Source organism: Pinus tabuliformis, chromosome J (assembly GCF_031772625.1).
Source record: "Pinus tabuliformis cultivar Carrire ecotype Pingquan chromosome J, CPIR1, whole genome shotgun sequence".
NCBI classification, from domain to species: Eukaryota; Viridiplantae; Streptophyta; class Pinopsida; order Pinales; family Pinaceae; genus Pinus; species Pinus tabuliformis.
In genome coordinates this window covers 1,479,098,679-1,479,116,108 of record NC_142295.1, presented here as the reverse complement: position 1 = coordinate 1,479,116,108, position 17,430 = coordinate 1,479,098,679, and the positions used below count along the sequence as shown (strand labels likewise).

General features: G+C 40.2%; 1 protein-coding gene across 1 annotated transcript in view; it reads left to right on the top strand.

The window, feature by feature from the left end:
* Positions 1-17,430, top strand: part of LOC149232970 (2-alkenal reductase (NADP(+)-dependent)-like) — a 190,626-nt gene that overhangs the window by 16,206 nt on the left and 156,990 nt on the right. The window lies entirely within an intron of this gene.

Below are 17,430 nucleotides of genomic sequence, written 5' to 3'. Positions count from 1 at the left end.
CCACCCACTGAGTTGGTGCGGATTGCAGTGAATGGCCTCCCCCGTTCATGGATGAACTTTGCTGATGGGGTTTGTGCACGTGAGACCCTTTCCACATGTGAGAGGTTTTGGGATGATTGCATTCAAACAGAGATCAGGAAAGGTCAGCTTGGGGCAGCCAAGCCAGCTGAGCAGGATGAGGATGTAGCACTGGTGGTAGGAGGCAAGAAAGGCAAAGGGAAGAAGCAGGCTTCCACAAGCAATGGTGGGGGCAAAGGCAAAGGTAAAGGTAAACAGGGTAACACACAGAAGGACTATTCCAAGGTGAAGTGTTGGAATTGTCAAAAGATGGGACACTATGCAGTTGTGTGTCCGGAGAAGAAGAAGAAGAAGGGGAAGAACCAGAGCGTGGCAGCTTCAGCAGAGGTTGAGGACTTTGCAGTTCGTTTTGACCGGGAGTTTGGGTTCACTGCGTGTGAGTCCTCTAGTGCAGGATCACCTGCCACACAGGTTCAGAGGGAGCATGCGTTTCCCTCGATTAGCGGAGCATCTTCGGGTATCTGGTATGTGGACAGTGGGGCTTCACGCCACATGACAGGAGTCCGTGAGTACTTCTCAGAGCTTTCATAGAGTTGCACTGATATGGAGGTAGTACTCAGTGATGACAGAGTTAGTAGAGCAGTCGGTGTGGGGACACTGACATTTCAGAGGGAGTCCAAACCTCCCTTGAAGGTGTCAGATGTTCTTTATGTGCCAGGGATGAGGAAGAACCTCATATCCGTCTCAGCTTTGGAGGACAGAGGATATGAGGTACTGTTCAGGGGAGGACAGGGGTTGATGTATCCCAGGGGCACTCCAGCTGATTCAGCTAGAGTGATAGGTGTACCCCATGCAAAGGTGTACAAGTTTGCATTCCAGTCCCTTTTGGCATTGAGCAGTAGTACCGACAACAGAGCTAGCAGTTCTAAGCTGTGTGAGATTTGGCACCGCAGGATGGGACATATGTATCATGGAGCCTTGAGGACCTTGCGGGAGATCACTACAGGTGTGCCAGATTTCAGTACTGATCACTTTGATACTTGCAGAGGATGTGTGATGGGCAAGTTTGCCAAATCCCCTTTTCCCAGCAGTGACAACAGAGCGACTGGGATACTTGATTTGATTCATTCCGATGTGAGCGGTCGAATGTCTCGTGTTTCCTTGAGTGGATATGAATACTATGTTTTATTCATTGATGATCACTCTAGGAGGACCTGGATTTATTTCTTGAAGACCAAGAGTGAGGTCTTCAAGCAGTTTCAGGAGTTTAGAGCTCTTGTGGAGACACAGACAGGTCGGAAGATCAAGTCCCTAAGGTCGGGCAATGGGGGAGAGTACACCATTGGAGAGTTTGTTGACTATTGTGCGGAGGCAGGCATTAGGAGGGAGTTCACTGTTCCTTACAACCCCCAACAGAACGGGGTTGCGGAGAGGAAGAACAGATCCATCGTAGGGGCTGCCAAAGCCATGTTACATGATCAGGGGTTGCCATTGTTCTTGTGGGCAGAGGCCTACAACACAGCTGTTTATTTGCAGAACAGGAGTCCGCATCATGCCTTGGGGCACATGACTCCGAAGGAGGCTTTTTCTGGGAAGAAGCCTGATATTGGTCATCTTCATATCTTTGGATGCATTACATACTCCTACATACCCAAGGAGAAGAGGACCAAACTAGAGCCCACCGCAGAGAAGGGTATCTTTGTGGGCTACAATGAGACCTCAAAGGCCTTTCGGATTTACATTCCTGCACAGAGGAAAGTTGTTGTCAGGCGGGATGTGAAGTTCAAGGAGGACATGGCCTTTAGGAGATCACGGGATTTAGAGTATCTGGATCAGCCAAACCCTCAGCAGCAGTTGAGTCAGTCGCAGGGATCCAGTGGGCAGGGATCAGGAGGATCTAGACGTACATCTATGAGGATGTCAAGTCCGTCAGTGAGCAGTGGCTCGCCGAGCCAGAGGGGTGGTGCTCTGGGCAGCATGCAGAGCAGTTCACATAGCAGTTCACTAGGGAGTCCACTGATGGAGAGTTCACACGGCACCTCAGCTTCTACAGGTTCAGGTGCAGGCAGGAGGACAACAGACAGACAATCAGGAGTTCAGGCTCTTGATGATGATGGGGAGGAGGAGTTTCATTCTCCTATGGGAGAAGTGCACTCAGGGAAGATGAAGCTCAAGTGGCTTCAGGACACCTTGAGAGATGCCACATCTGTTGCTGAGCCTAAGAGGCCGGTCAGAGAGAGTAGACTATCTGAGAGGTTTTATAGCTATATGGCAATGGTTATCAGCATCCTTGACTCTGAGCCTTCTAGCTATGAGGAGGCAGCTAGCCAGCAGGTCTCGAGAGAGGCCATGCAGGAGGAATATTCTTCTATCATGAAGAATGATGTTTGGGAGGTGGTGCCGAGGCCTGAGGGAAAATCCGTAGTTACTTCCAGATGGGTTTACAAGGTAAAGCATGCTGCAGATGGCAGCATTGAGAAATTCAAAGCGAGGTTTGTGGCTAGAGGGTTCTCCCAGGTAGAGGGAGTTGATTATGAGGAGACCTTCGCTCCCGTGGCTCGATATACTTCGATCCGCTCCATTATATCGATAGCAGCAGAGATGGGTTGGAAGATCCACCAGATGGATGTGAAGACTGCATTTCTCAATGGCTTCATACAGGAGGAGGTGTACATTGAGCAGCCACAGGGCTTTGAGGTACATGGGAAGGAGTCCCATGTGTGCAGACTGAAGAAGGCCCTTTATGGCCTGAAGCAAGCTCCCAGAGCTTGGTACTCCAGGATAGATACATACTTGCAGGGGATGGGTTTCACAAAGGGTGAGGGAGATCCGAACTTTTACTTTATTGTGATAGGTGAGGAGCCTCTCATTCTGGTGTTGTATGTGGATGACTTGGTCATTACAGGTGCAGAGAGACTCATAGAGCACTGCAAGAGAGATCTTGCGGCGGAGTTTGAGATGAAGGACATCAGCTTGATGCATTACTTTTTGGGTTTGGAGGTGTGGCAGGAGGAGGGGCATTTCTTCCTGGGGCAGGGGAAGTATATTGTGGACATCCTTAGCAGATTCCACATGGAGGATTGTAGACCCATGTTGACACCGATGATCACCAACTGGAAGAAGCTTCATGCTTCGGAATCCGAATTGGTGGATCCCATATTGTACAGGCAACTGATTGGTTCCTTGATGTATTTGGTCAACACTAGACCAGATATTTGTTTTGCAGTCAACATGATGAGTCAGTTTATGTCTGAGCCTAGGAAGGTTCACTAGGTGGCTGCAAAATACATTTTGCGATACTTGCAGGGGACAGTGGATTATAGTTTGGACTACAGGCAGGGGGATGGAGTGAGACTGATAGGTTATACTGATTCTGATTGGGCAGGTTGTGCTTCTGATAGGAAGAGCACTTCAGGGTGCTGTTTTGGGTTGGGTTCGGCAGTAGTGTCATGGTTCAGCCAGAAGCAGCAGTCAGTAGCATTGAGTTCAGCGGAAGCAGAGTATATGGCAGCCAGTCTAGCTAGTTGTGAGGCCATCTGGCTTCGCAAGATGTTGTTTGTCTTATTTGGTCAGCCGTGGAGACCTTCAGTGATTTACTGTGATAATCAAGTTGCATTAAACTCATGGAGAATCCAGTATTTCATGACAGGTCAAAGCATATCGGGATCAAATATCATTTCATCAGAGACTGTGTTCAGAAGGGCGCTGTGAAGCTTGAGTATATTCCCACTGATGAGCAGGTTGCAAATATTCTTACCAAAGCCTTACCACGGGCAAGCATGACTACTTCAGAGACAAGATGGGTGTGGTGAGGAACACCTTCCTCGGTAAGAGGGAGTGTTGAAATTTGGTACCGGAGGACAGGTGGTTCCCTAAGGCTTTGATCTTTGGCCTAGGGAAAAGTGTCCAAAAGAATTTAATTTTTCTCCTAAAGTGACTTTATAATTTTTATAAAGTCAAATCTAATTTAAAAGTGACTTTAAGTGATAAAGTTACTAAAGTATAATTTTAAAGTGACTTTAATAAAGTCAATGTAAAATTAGAAAGGAAAAGTGACTTTGGAAATAAATGACTAAGTGGGTCTTTATTAAAGTGGGGTGAATTAAAAAATAGAAAATGAGATTTAAATGAGCATTTAATCTCAGCCCTAGATCTCAATCTATTTCAGCCATTGGATTTAGGGATTACCCAAAAGTCACTTAGGGTTAGATTAAGGGAGGAAAAGGAGGAAAAGGTCATTAATTCTTTCATGAGCAGATTGAGAGAAGGAGAGCAAGAGAGCCAGGGAGATTTCTGGATAGTGAGGAGAAGGAGGCTGCAAGTTCGTACAACAAAGTTTCAGCAGCGGAGTTTCAACAAGGCTGAGTTTCAGCAAGTCTGTACAGTGGAGTTTCAGCAGGGTGGAGTTTCAGTAAGGCTGAGTTTCAGCAAGGCTGAGTTTCAGCAAGTCTGTATAGCGGAGTTTCAGCAGGGCGGAGTTTCAGCAAGGCTGAGTTTTAGCAAGTCTGTACAGTGGAATTTCAGCAGGGCGAAGTTTCAGCAAGGCTGAGTTTCAGCAAGTTTGTACAACGGAGTTTCAGCAAGGTTGAGATAAGTAAAAGTTTGCTTGCTGATTTTTGCTGAATATTTCTCTTACTGTAAAAAGCATTTTCCAGAAATAAAAGAAGCTTTCGAAGGGGTTTTCCCCAAGAGTTGTAGGGGATTTTTCTAGGGTCACCTTGACCAAAAATCACTGCGTTCAAATGTGTTAAATGGATGTTTGTACCTGCTGATTTTTATTTCTGCATTTTCCAGCATTCTGTAAAATTTCCAGAATTTGTGTTTTCAGCAAAATTTATTTTTTCCAGCTTGTTGGATGTATGGATATGGGAAAAGGGCATTTAACTATATGGGAGAAATAAGGTGAAACTGAAAACCGGGGTGGGAAATGAGAAATTTCTACAAAGTATTTGAACGAAGTCCAAGAGGAGGAGGCTGCAAACCGCAGACATCTGGAAATAGCAGAGAGCAATTTGGGAGGGGTATTCCAACTGAAGATGTGGCATTTATTCTTGTTTACAATGCTACCTGAACCCTTGCTGAATTCTTCCAGAACTGCTTTGAATTTTGAGGCAGAGGAAAGAGTGGCAGCACCCAAGAGCAGAGTGTCATCTGCAAATAAGGCGTGATTAATGTTCTTGATCCCTCTTGCTATACACAGTCCATTAATGTCTTGATATTGCATTTTTTTGTCTAGCAAAAAGCTAAGAACAGAGGCTTGTGTGATGAATAGCAGCGGGGAAAGGGGACACCCCTGCCTAAGCCCTCTCGAAGCTTTGAAAAATCTATGGCTCTTCCATTTACAAGGGGAGCAATCCATGGCTCCGAGATGCATGCCCGGATCCAGTTAATGAAATTTGTTCCAAAACCAAACCTGCTCATGACTTTTAAGAGAAAACTATGATTTACTCGATCAAAGGCATTTGCTAAATCAAGTTTAATCACCATACCTTGTTCTTTTCGAAGAAGACTAGAATGATTTGCCTCCTGGACTAGGGTGAAGTTGTCCACGATCTGCCTCCCTTGAATGAAGCCTCCTTGATTCTCTGGAATTATTTTGGGAAGAATGTGCTTCAGTCTATTTGCTATTACTTTTGTGATTAGTTTGTACCCAATATTGCATAAGGAAATCGGGCGGAATCTATTGAAGTTGCTGGCGCCTTTTTCCTTAGGTATGAGAGCTAAGAAGGCAGAATTTGTGCTGCCGCCTATTTTTTGAGTGTTTTGTGACTTTCAAATCATTTTGAGTAGGTCCTTTTCAACAGCCGGCTAGCAGACTTGGAGAAATCTGGCAGAGAAGCCATCCGGCCCAGGGGCCTTGTCCGGATCCATATCATAAAGGGCTTTTTTAATTTCGTCTTTAGTGACTTTGGCCTCCAAGATTTCGTTCATACGAGGAGAAATTGCAGATGGAATAGAGTCTAACAAATCTGGGGATTGTTGTTGATCCTTTTCTTCACTGTACAGTTTTAGAAAATGGGTGTAGGCCGCCTTCTTAATATCTGCAAACTCCTTATAGGTGTCGTTGTCCTCCTTAATCTCAGAGATAGTATTGAAGCATTTTCGGATCTGCAATTGTTTATGGAAAAAAGCAGTATTTCTGTCCCCTGCTTTGAGCCAGAGATTTCGAGATTTTAATCTCCTGTATTCCTCTTTAGCTAAATAGGCCTTATGATAGCGCTGTTGCAGATGGGCCTCTTGATCCAGAAGTTCCTCTGTAATAATAGCATTCTCCATATGCGTTTGATGAGTGGCAAGGGAGACTTTAATATTTTTTCTTTCTATATCAGGTTTGGATAGGTTTTTGGCCCGTCTTTTTAGAGCTCCTTTTACCCTTTTGAGCTTTTCTTCCCAGATATAGAAGGGAGATCCTTTAACAGGTTGATTCCAACAATCCTTGACTAATTGCATGAAGTCTGGATCCTTGACCCAGAGGGGACTGAATCTAAAGGGAATAGGACCCAGATCAAGATGGGCTAGTAGATCTAGTTTTATAGGTTTATGATCCGAAACACTGTTAGCAAGGATGTGCATTCTGGGCTCTAAGCCAAGCAACAAGTAGGAGCTTTGAATGAAAAAATTGTCTAATCTGGCAACAATATGACCAAGGCCTATTCTTTTATTGGACCAAGAATACTTACCGAAAGAAGGCTTGATATCCAGCAAGTCCCAGTCTTGCATGAGATCCTCCGCCCATTCCCTTGCCGGATCTCAGACTGCACTACCTCCCCTTTTTTCAGACGAGTGAAGGGTGATATTGAGATCTCCAGCAATAATAATATTTTCCAGGTTCATTAAGTCTGCTTGATGTCTTATCGAGTCCCAACAAACCTTTTATTCCCCCGCACTAACTGGAGAGTATACATTGAAGATGCAGTGTATTTCTTTAGTATCCAAATTCTGCATTTTCAGCAGCAACCAATGAGTATTGCTAGCCTCACGATGGCTACAAATTTATTTGCATTTCATAGAGTGCCAATCCCTCCCGAGGCGCCCCTGGCAGAGACTGCTCTTGCTTCACTTTTAAACCAAAGTTTCTTGCTTGCTTGAAGGAAGACTATGCCTTCCAGCTTAGTCTCCTGGACTAGAAGTATGTCTGGAGTTTCTGTTCTTATCAGGCTTCTCATGGCTTCTTCCTTGACTTTACTCCCCATACCTCTGCAATTCCAGGAGATGACCTTCATTATTTATGTTTCTGATGGGCTCCCTTGGAGCCTTGGGGCTGGCTTTTCGGCATCCTAGGTTTTGAGGCTAGCAATTTTTCCAGAGTTGGCTGGCTACCTTGTAATGTTTCCTTGTATGTCTCCTCCTCTCTTTTTTCCCTGTCCGTTTTACGGCCTCTCGTAGATCTTCTTACCGAGGTTTGGGACTCTCCTATTTCTCCTTCCTCCTTTGACTCATCCGTGTTCTGCTCTTCTTCATTATCTTCTAAATTCTTACCTTTGGGGTTTTCAACGCTTGTACCTTTGAGGGAGGCTGAAGATGTACCTTTGCTTGGAGAGCCTGGTTTTTGATTCTCGATCTCTTGAGTAGCTTCTGTCTCCTTTTGGATCTCTATCTCCTGGGTTTTCTCTGGTTGCGAGCTGAGAGGGTCGAACATATTTTCTGAAGTTGGATTAGTCAGGACATGTTGGGCAGAAGACTGATGAGGTCTGTTGACCACTACCGGTCAACTACCCATGCAGTACCCCCCCTCTTTTCTTGGCAGAAAGGGGTAGCACCTGAACGACGTGTCCGTGCCAGCCTGCAGTCATCAGCAACTTGATCAGTTTAATTGTAAACCCAGTCTGCATGTATGAATTGTAAATAATCTTAGCAGATATGAGTCGTTTATGTAAAATTGCTTAGGTGGACCTAACTTTCTAATGATAATCTACGTCCCGAAAGGTTTTTCGTCTCACCGATCTACGATCGGCAGAGTTTTCCTTCAGCTTGACCCCAAAGCCGGGATGCATTTTGTTATTAGAACTTTAGGAGAATCCTAGTGTGTTAATCTGCTAGATTATAGTTGTGTCGCAGAAACTGGGTGGTTTATGAGGGCCTATGTTAAGTGGGTTTGTCCCCTTAAGATGTAAATTGTAAAAATCATGATGTAATGTGTTTTGAGGGTTGAAAAATGTTTTAAATCCCCTCATGAGTCCTAAGTCCTAGGTCCTAGGTGATGTTTCCGAAGGCTTAGTTCGATGATCCATTTGAGAAAATAAATAAAAATAATAAAATAAATAAAAATTAAAAAATTAAAAAATGAAATAAATAAAAAATAATATAAAATAGAGCAAAAACCCTAAAATAATAAAATAATAATATTTAAAGTGAATGCATGCAAAATATTATTTTTAATAATAAGTTAAAAATTTCGATGGATGAGATTAAGAGATGTCTTGATCCTCATCGACGGTCGAGATCATTTCGACATGGATCACTCGAACTAGCCGTTGGGATCATTTCCTTTAAATAGGGTGCTAGGGGTCATTTCAGATGATGGGATCTGTGAGTCTGGTACTGAAGAAGCTCTCTTGTAATCTGTTTTCTGGTTAATAAAAGAAGACTTTGGGGTCCAAATCTTGCTGGTTTTACTCTCTGGAAATGCTGTGAGATTGTTTAATTTTCTGTATATGTTATTTTCAGTCATTAATAATAGCTTATTGTAGAGTGTTGTGAGCACAGTTATCTTGTTCACTTGCTAGGGTTTGAGTGTTGTTAGGGTTTCTGAAGTAATGGCAGGTATCTCCATTACTTTTTGAGATCTAGCAACATTTTTGCCCTCTTTACTGATGGTTGTTTTGAGCTGTGCAGAAAACCCTAACTGAAGAAAAGTGGTGGGCGTTTGGGGAAGTTCTCGGCTGAACCAGCCAACTCCCACAAGCATTTTTTGCTGAGCGCAGTTGGATTTGATCCTGGGTCTATCATTCAGTTTATTTTTCCTAATTTGCATGAGAGATTTTCTGAAGTTCTTCACAGTGAAAATCTGAAATCTTTGTTCTTTAAAATATTTCTGTTCTTATTGCTGAATCTGGCTGTGAAAGGGCCAAAAATCTGTACATTAATCAGCTGTTCTAGGGTTTCAAATTTTGCTTATATATAGATTTAAAATTAGGGTTTTGTTTTCTTTTGTGTTTGCAGGTATAGGGTTTTATTTCCTTGAAATTGCAAGCTCCTCATCAAGACTGCCATCTTTTTATTGTTGCATGAATCATTCTGCTTAATCCCTTCAAACAACAATTTATCTATGTTCTGAAAAGCATCATGCGGTCCAGTCTGGGGGTGTAGCACCATACATTTCAGAGGATCCTGCTTGACATCCACACGAGACTGCGTAGCCAGGCTGTAGATTTCATCTGGGCAGATTGCATCCACCCATTTTCTCAGGGATGATGCGTCAGTCAGATCTCCGTGGTATAATTTCATACGAGTTTGAGTATTGTGGGGATTAATGTATATATGATCAAGACGCTGTGTATTGAAGTTGGAAGAACGGCGAATGATTCTATGCACTTCATAGTTCTTTTTTCAGAAGAAATTCAGTGAGATAAGATCCCTCCCGACCTGTTAATCAGCGCTTTCTTTGCTTTCGATCTGGATACCAAACTCTAAAAAACTGCCGAGCTTTGGACGAGTTCTGAGATCTATTCACGCACTGTCTCCTCCTGAGCCATATCCTGTCCCTTTGCTGCGATTTTCTCTCTTCATATCCTCAGTATCGGGCCGATTTCTCATTTAATCGTTCACGCAGCTGTTTGAAAATAATATGCGGCCATAAGCGTGGCTCAATACCACTGTGTGTTCATACGTCGGCCCAGGATCAAAAACTGTTGCATCAATCTCAAACTCAGAATTTCGCTTGGCTTACATGCGTCAGCTAGCAGAATCGAAGTGTATATTTGTTATCCGGAAGGCTCAGTTGCAGGTCATCACGTCTTGAACCCATCATCAGGCCATCAAGCAGGTGAAGTAATTTATGTTTTACGGGTTAGTCTTCATTCAAGAGCACGCAGTATTCTTGAAACGGTAAGCATAAAATCGATTCACGTTTTTTCTCAAATCACCGCCGTCTGCTATCAACATGTCCGGGTGAAGGTATCGATCCGTAAGAAGCTGCATATTTTCGGGTTTCCTGCGTTTCAATCTCTGACGGGGTCGGGCTTTCCTCACTCACGCAGACGGAACAGGTAAATCGAAATTTTTTTGTCTGTCATATAATGCGTATTGGATTTCTGTATGTCACGTAGCTTTAGATTTAGAGTTTGATTTAGTTTTATAAAATTTAGTTTTGTTTTATAAATCTTTGATTTTGTTTTATAATAATACAAATAAAATAAAATGGTTAGTGTAGATTTTAATTAGCTTTTAATTTATTTCCTTAGTTTAGTTTAGGTTTTATTTTACTTAGATTTTAATTTAGTTTTAAATTTTGCTTTTAATATAAAAAAAAAATAATAAAAATTCATAAAAAGGGACTTTTAGGGTTTTATTTTTAGATTTAGATTTTAATCCTAAATTTTGTTTAGATTCTTTTAGGTTTTAAATTTTGTTTTAAAAAAAACTAAATAAATAAATAAATTTAAAAGATAAAAATTTCTTGGAAATTTTTTTGCAATTTCAGCTTTAGCTCGGGAAAATTACCTTGGTATCATTTTTTTTATGCTGAGGTTGAAATTTTTAACGTGGGAATTGGTGTTTAATCTGATTCAAATTTTCATCTGATGGTTAATTGCATGAATGTGGTCTCTTGTTATTATTTTACGTGATTATTCAAAGCACTTTATCTCTCGAAATCTTAATTTGCTGGAGTATCACTAAGTCGTTAAGCATTTTTCTCATTTGATAAAAGTTAATGATAAATGATTACTCCTAATAAGATCATATTTCTGCAGCATATGGTAATTAATCGTTTAAACATTAACTCCACAAGGCACTGGTCTTTTAAATTTCTAAATCCATCTAGTCCTTATCATATCATGTATCGTGTCTCCCACCTAACTGTTTGGCAGTTGGTCTTCATTATGTCACAGGGTCTTCCCCCCTTAGCCGCGGGAGACATGCTTAAACGGAGAGATCGGGGATCAGAGTGACATCCCCCGGTCTGAGCGTTGTCGTGTCAATCTGCGCGACAACCTTTTTTGGCGCCGTTGCCGGGGACAAAGTTTTTCTGTTCCTGGAGTTTCATCGACATTCATCTTCTCATCTTTCTCATCTTTCATTTGAGCTGGCAGATTCAACCTTTGGGGTTATCATTTGGATCTTTCATTGCCTTATTTTTCGTCATATCATCAGCATCTCTTCGATGGGTTTCTTGTTTGGGTGGCGACTCCATTTTCTCATTTTTCCCAGACAAGGAGCCTTCCTCATATCTGCTTGTGATTCCTTTTTGGATCTTAGAATCAGATTCATTGTTCAAGTGGCGACTCCACTGTTTTCATCTATTGATTTTCTTGAGCAGATATCTAGTTCTATCATCCTTTTAATCCCTTATCATTCATCATGGATTATTCATTTAAACCATGTCGTTTTACTAAACGTCTCCATGATTTTCCGAAAGAGGCCATTTCTAAATTACCTATTTTCTCGGGTGGTGATTCAATCGCTGTTAGAAGGCATCTAGGCTTGTTTACTCCCATAATGATCATATATTGTAGACCCCCTCAATTTAATCATGAAGATATCAAAATGCGTCTATTTGTCCTTTCTTTAGAAGATGATGCTTTGAATTGGTTTAACAATTTTCCTAAGGATTCTTTCACTTCTTTACAAGACATTATCAATGCTTTTAAAGATAGATATGGTTATCCAAACAGCGTGCCTTCTGCCCCTAAAATTGTGCAAAAGAAAGAAAGTAATCTTATAAAAGATCCAGCTGTTGAAGAAAGATTTCAAGATCAGAATGTGTCATCAACTGGAACTATTACAGATCAAGTCCATGATAGTGGAAGGTCAGGGATAAATGACAATGAAAAGGAAGAGCAAAAGCAAATTATACAAGATCTAATGATGCTGGTGAAAAATATGGAAAGCAATCAAACGAATTATATCAATGATGTCAAAACTTTATGCACCCACCTGGAAAAACGTAATAGGGAGATGGAGATCATGCAAAATCAGCATACTAAAGAAATTGAGGCCATGAAGACTAATCATGAAACATAAATTAGATTTATGCAAAGCAAAATGTCAGGCTTAGAAGAAAATATGATGACCATGAAAGCTGATCATGATAGGGAAATTAATTCTATGCAAAACAAGTTATTAATTATGGATGAAGAAATGACTATCATGACGTTTGATCATAATAATCAGTTGGCCACCATGCAAGCAAATCACAAAGAAGAAATAAACTCCATGCAGCATTGCTTGATGGACATAAAGGAAAAGAACGATAAAGTAATAAAAGATATGGAAGAAAACCATGCCAGGCAAATCAGTACTATAAAGGTTGAACACTCTAGTCAGATGGATGCCATTAAAATACAGGTTCAAAATTTTCAACAATGGTCAAAGGATGAGAGAAACCAGGAGACATCAATAGATCAGGAGCCTTCTCATTTGTCGCAACAAGTTCCATCTTATTATGAGGAGGTCATTGGTTCAATTGAAAGATGGTTAATTCAAGGTGATCCAGATAGACTTAAAAACGATAAAGATCAGATGCAAGATAAAGAAAGACATATCACGCATATCTCACATACTTCATCTGATAGCTTTGAAACAGAAAGTTACATGTCATCAGTGATACAGTCTGCCACAAAGAAAAAACGCAAGAGAAAGAAAATGAGAAGAAGATTTGATGCATTAGACGGCCGTGAGCAGCTTGATTTTCGGATAGGAAAAAGTCCTACCATATGCAGAATTGGACATGGCACATTCGACAAGCAGCCGACAGATTTGCCTGAAAGCAGGCAAATGCTCAGTATACACTATATTGAACACATTTGATGCCATGGGGCATCCTTTGTACTGTATTTCTAACCCTACTCCTTGTCATTTCAGCATTTTCATTTCGGTTTTAGGATTAGATTTGCTTTTCTAGATTAGTTAATAAATGAAGAGCTTATATCTTCCATGTGCTTAATGTTATATGATGATTTGTGGACGGACGCTACTTATATTTCATTGTGTGTTGCGTGGATGCAGATTCTGGATTCTCACATTCCTACAGAGCAGCAATGTGTCCCCAAGTAGAGCCAAATGTTGACCACTACCGGTCAACTACCCATGCAGTACCCCCCCTCTTTTCTTGGCAGAAAGGGGTAGCACCTGAACGACGTGTCCGTGCCAGCCTACAGTCATCAGCAGCTTGATCAGTTTAATTGTAAACCCAGTCTGCATGTATGAATTGTAAATAATCTTAGCAGATATGAGTCATTTATGTAAAATTGCCTAGGTGGACCTAACTTTCTAATGATAATCTACGTCCCGGAAGGTTTTTCGTCTCACCGATCTACGATCGGCAGAGTTTTCCTTCAGCCTGACCCCAAAGCCAGGATGCATTTTGTTATTAGAACTTTAGGAGAATCCTAGTGTGTTAATCTGCTAGATTATAGTCGTGTCGCAAAAACTGGGTGGTTTATGAGGGCCTATGTTAAGTGGGTTTGTCCCCTTAAGATGTAAATTGTAAAAATCATGATGTAATGTGTTTTGAGGGTTGAAAAATGTTTTAAATCCCCTCATGAGTCCTAAGTCCTAGGTCTTAGGTGATGTTTCCGAAGGCTTAGTTCGATGATCCATTTGAGAAAATAAATAAAAATAATAAAATAAATAAAAATTAAAAAATTAAAAAATGAAATAAATAAAAAATTATAAAATAGAGCAAAAACCCTAAAATAATAAAATAATAATATTTTAAGTGAATGCATGCAAAATATTATTTTTAATAATAAGTTAAAAATTTCGACGGATGAGATTAAGAGATGTCTTGATCCTCATCGACGGTCGAGATCATTTCGACATGGATCACTCGAACTAGCCGTTGGGATCATTTCCTTTAAATAGGGTGCTAGGGGTCATTTCAGATGATGGGATCTGTGAGTCTGGTACTGAAGAAGCTCTCTTGTAATCTGTTTTCTGGTTAATAAAAGAAGACTTTGGGGTCCAAATCTTGCTGGTGTTACTCTCTGGAAATGCTGTGAGATTGTTTAATTTTCTGCATATGTTATTTTCAGTCATTAATAATAGCTTATTGTAGAGTGTTGTGAGCACAGTTATCTTGTTCACTTGCTAGGGTTTGAGTGTTGTTAGGGTTTCTGAAGTAATGGCAGGTATCTCCATTACTTTTTGAGATCTAGCAACATTTTTGCCCTCTTTACTGATGGTTGTTTTGAGCTGTGCAGAAAACCCTAACTGAAGAAAAGTGGTGGGCATTTGGGGAAGTTCTCGACTGAACCAGCCAGCTCCCACAAGCATTTTTTGCTGAGCGCAGTTGGATTTGATCCTGGGTCTATCATTCAGTTTATTTTTCCTAATTTGCATGAGAGATTTTCTGAAGTTCTTCACAGTGAAAATCTGAAATCTTTGTTCTTTAAAATATTTCTGTTCTTATTGCTGATCTGACTGTGAAAGGGCCAAAAATCTGTACACTAATCAGCTGTTCTAGGGTTTCAAATTTTGCTTATATAGAGATTTAAAATTAGGGTTTTGTTTTCTTTTGTGTTTGCAGGTATAGGGTTTTATTTCCTTGAAATTGCAGGCTCCTCATCAAGACTTCCATCTTTTTATTGTTGCATGAATCATTCTGCTTAATCCCTTCAAACAACAATTTATCTATGTTCTGAAAAGCATCATGCGGTCCAGTCTGGGGGTGTAGCACCATACATTTCAGAGGATCCTGCTTGACATCCACACGAGACTGCGTAGCCAAGCTGTAGATTTCATCTGGGCAGATTGCATCCACCCATTTTCTCAAGGATGATGCGTCAGTCAGATCTCCGTGGTATAATTTCATACGAGTTTGAGTATTGTGGGGATTAATGTATATATGATCAAGACGTTGTGTATTGAAGTTGGAAGAACGACGAATGATTCTATGCACTTCATAGTTCTTTTTTCAGAAGAAATTCAGTGAGATAAGATCCCTCTCGGCCTGTTAATCAGTGCTTTCTTTACTTTCGATCTGGATACCAAACTCTAAAAAACTGCCGAGCTTTGGACGAGTTCTGAGATCTATTCACGCGCTGTCTCCTCCTGAGCCATATCCTGTCCCTTTGCTGCGATTTTCTCTCTTCATATCCTCAGTATCGGGCCGATTTCTCATTTAATCGTTCACGCAGCTGTTTGAAAATAATATGCGGCCATAAGCGTGGCTCAATACCACTGTGTGTTCATACGTCGGCCCAGGATCAAAAACTGTTACATCAATCTCAAACTCAGAATTTCGCTTGGCTTACATGCGTCAGCTAGCAGAATCGAAGTGTATATTTGTTATCCGGAAGGCTCAGTTGCAGGTCATCACGTCTTGAACCCATCATCAGGCCATCACGCAGGTGAAGTAATTTATGTTTTACGGGTTAGTCTTCATTCAAGAGCACGCAGTATTCTCGAAACGGTAAGCATAAAATCGATTCACGTTTTTTCTCAAATCACCGCCGTCTGCTATCAACACGTCCGGGTGAAGGTATCGATCCGTAAGAAGCTGCATATTTTCGGGTTTCCTGCGTTTCAATCTCTGACGGGGTCGGGCTTTCCTCACTCACGCAGACGGAACAGGTAAATCGAAATTTTTTTTGTCTGTCATATAATGCGTATTGGATTTCTGTATGTCACATAGCTTTAGATTTAGAGTTTGATTTAGTTTTATAAAATTTTGTTTTGTTTTAATTAGTTTTGTTTTATAAATCTTTGATTTTGTGTTATAATAATACAAATAAAATAAAATGGTTAGCGTAGATTTTAATTAGCTTTTAATTTATTTCCTTAGTTTAGTTTAGGTTTTATTTTACTTAGATTTTAATTTAGTTTTAAATTTTGCTTTTAATATAAAAAAATAATAATAAAAATTCATAAAAAGGGACTTTTAGGGTTTTATTTTTAGATTTAGATTTTAATCCTAAATTTTGTTTAGATTCTTTTAGGTTTTAAATTTTGTTTAAAAAAAAAATAAAAATTAAAAGATAAAAATTTCTTGGAAAAATTTTTGCAATTTCAGCTTTAGCTCGGGAAAATTACCTTGGTATCATTTTTTTTATGCTGAGGTTGAAAATTTTAACGTGGGAATTGGTGTTTAATCTGATTCAAATTTTCATCTGATGGTTAATTGCAGTGTTGATAATATCGGTATCGGGAAAATATCGGCGAGGGTTCAGAAAATATCTTATCGGCAATATCGGCGAAAATATCGGCAAATATCGGCAAGCATAAAAAATGCATAATATATTCATTTTTTTCAGATTTTTAAACATATAAAGCAATAACAACATGAAATAAACACATTGGCACATAAATATGAAGAAAACACTGATATATATGATGTCAAATAGAAATGATATATCAAAGGCGATACCAAATCGTGCTAATCCCTGATAATTGTCCATTCAAGGACTCAAATGTGGAGAACCAATACAAAATAACATCACATATAATAATAAAAGTATCTCATCATCATGAGTTACATGTAGCATAACAAATAAAACTAGCAGCTATCTATCTACTGCCCTCTCCCCCTTTTACGGGAAAACATGATGGGCTGTTTGCCAGGCCTACCCCTAGTAGTAGAAGGCCCTGACCCTGCCTCTGCACCTAATGTCAAATAATGAGTGCTAGGCATGGAGCTATGCTCTCCTATATCTATAGCAGATGGTGTTGATGCTGAATAGAAGTGTAATACAAGTTGACTGTAAGTGCAATATAATACTGGGAGCTTTGGGATCAAGGCTGAGCTATTCCCAGGCAGTTCTGCACAGTTGGGATTCTTGCTTTGGCAAAGAGTACAGTGACTCAATTGATGAATTGATACTGAAATAATGTAAAGTGAAATTTTCATTTTTATATGCTAGATATATGTTATTCAAGGTATGTATTATGGATGTACTATGGTCCATAACCATTGCAGAAGAATGTATTTAAATTTTATAGAGACAAGACATATTAAGTTTTAACAGAAGAATGTATTTATAGAGACCAGACATATTAACAGAAAAAAATAGTTCCTCTTTGTTATTATTCTCTTTTCAGACAACAGCTTTTTCATCTTGGTGTTGCTTGCTTTGGTTGGTTTAGTGGTGTGGGCTTCTAAGTCTCGAAGCTTATTTTATGAAGCTTAGTAAGGGAAATTATCTGCAACTCAACTTATTTTGTGGTGATAAAGGTCCTTCATTACATAATTGGAAAGAGAAAGGTCACTGGTTCATGTTTGGAAATGTGGGACTTCATATTAAATTGTTGACA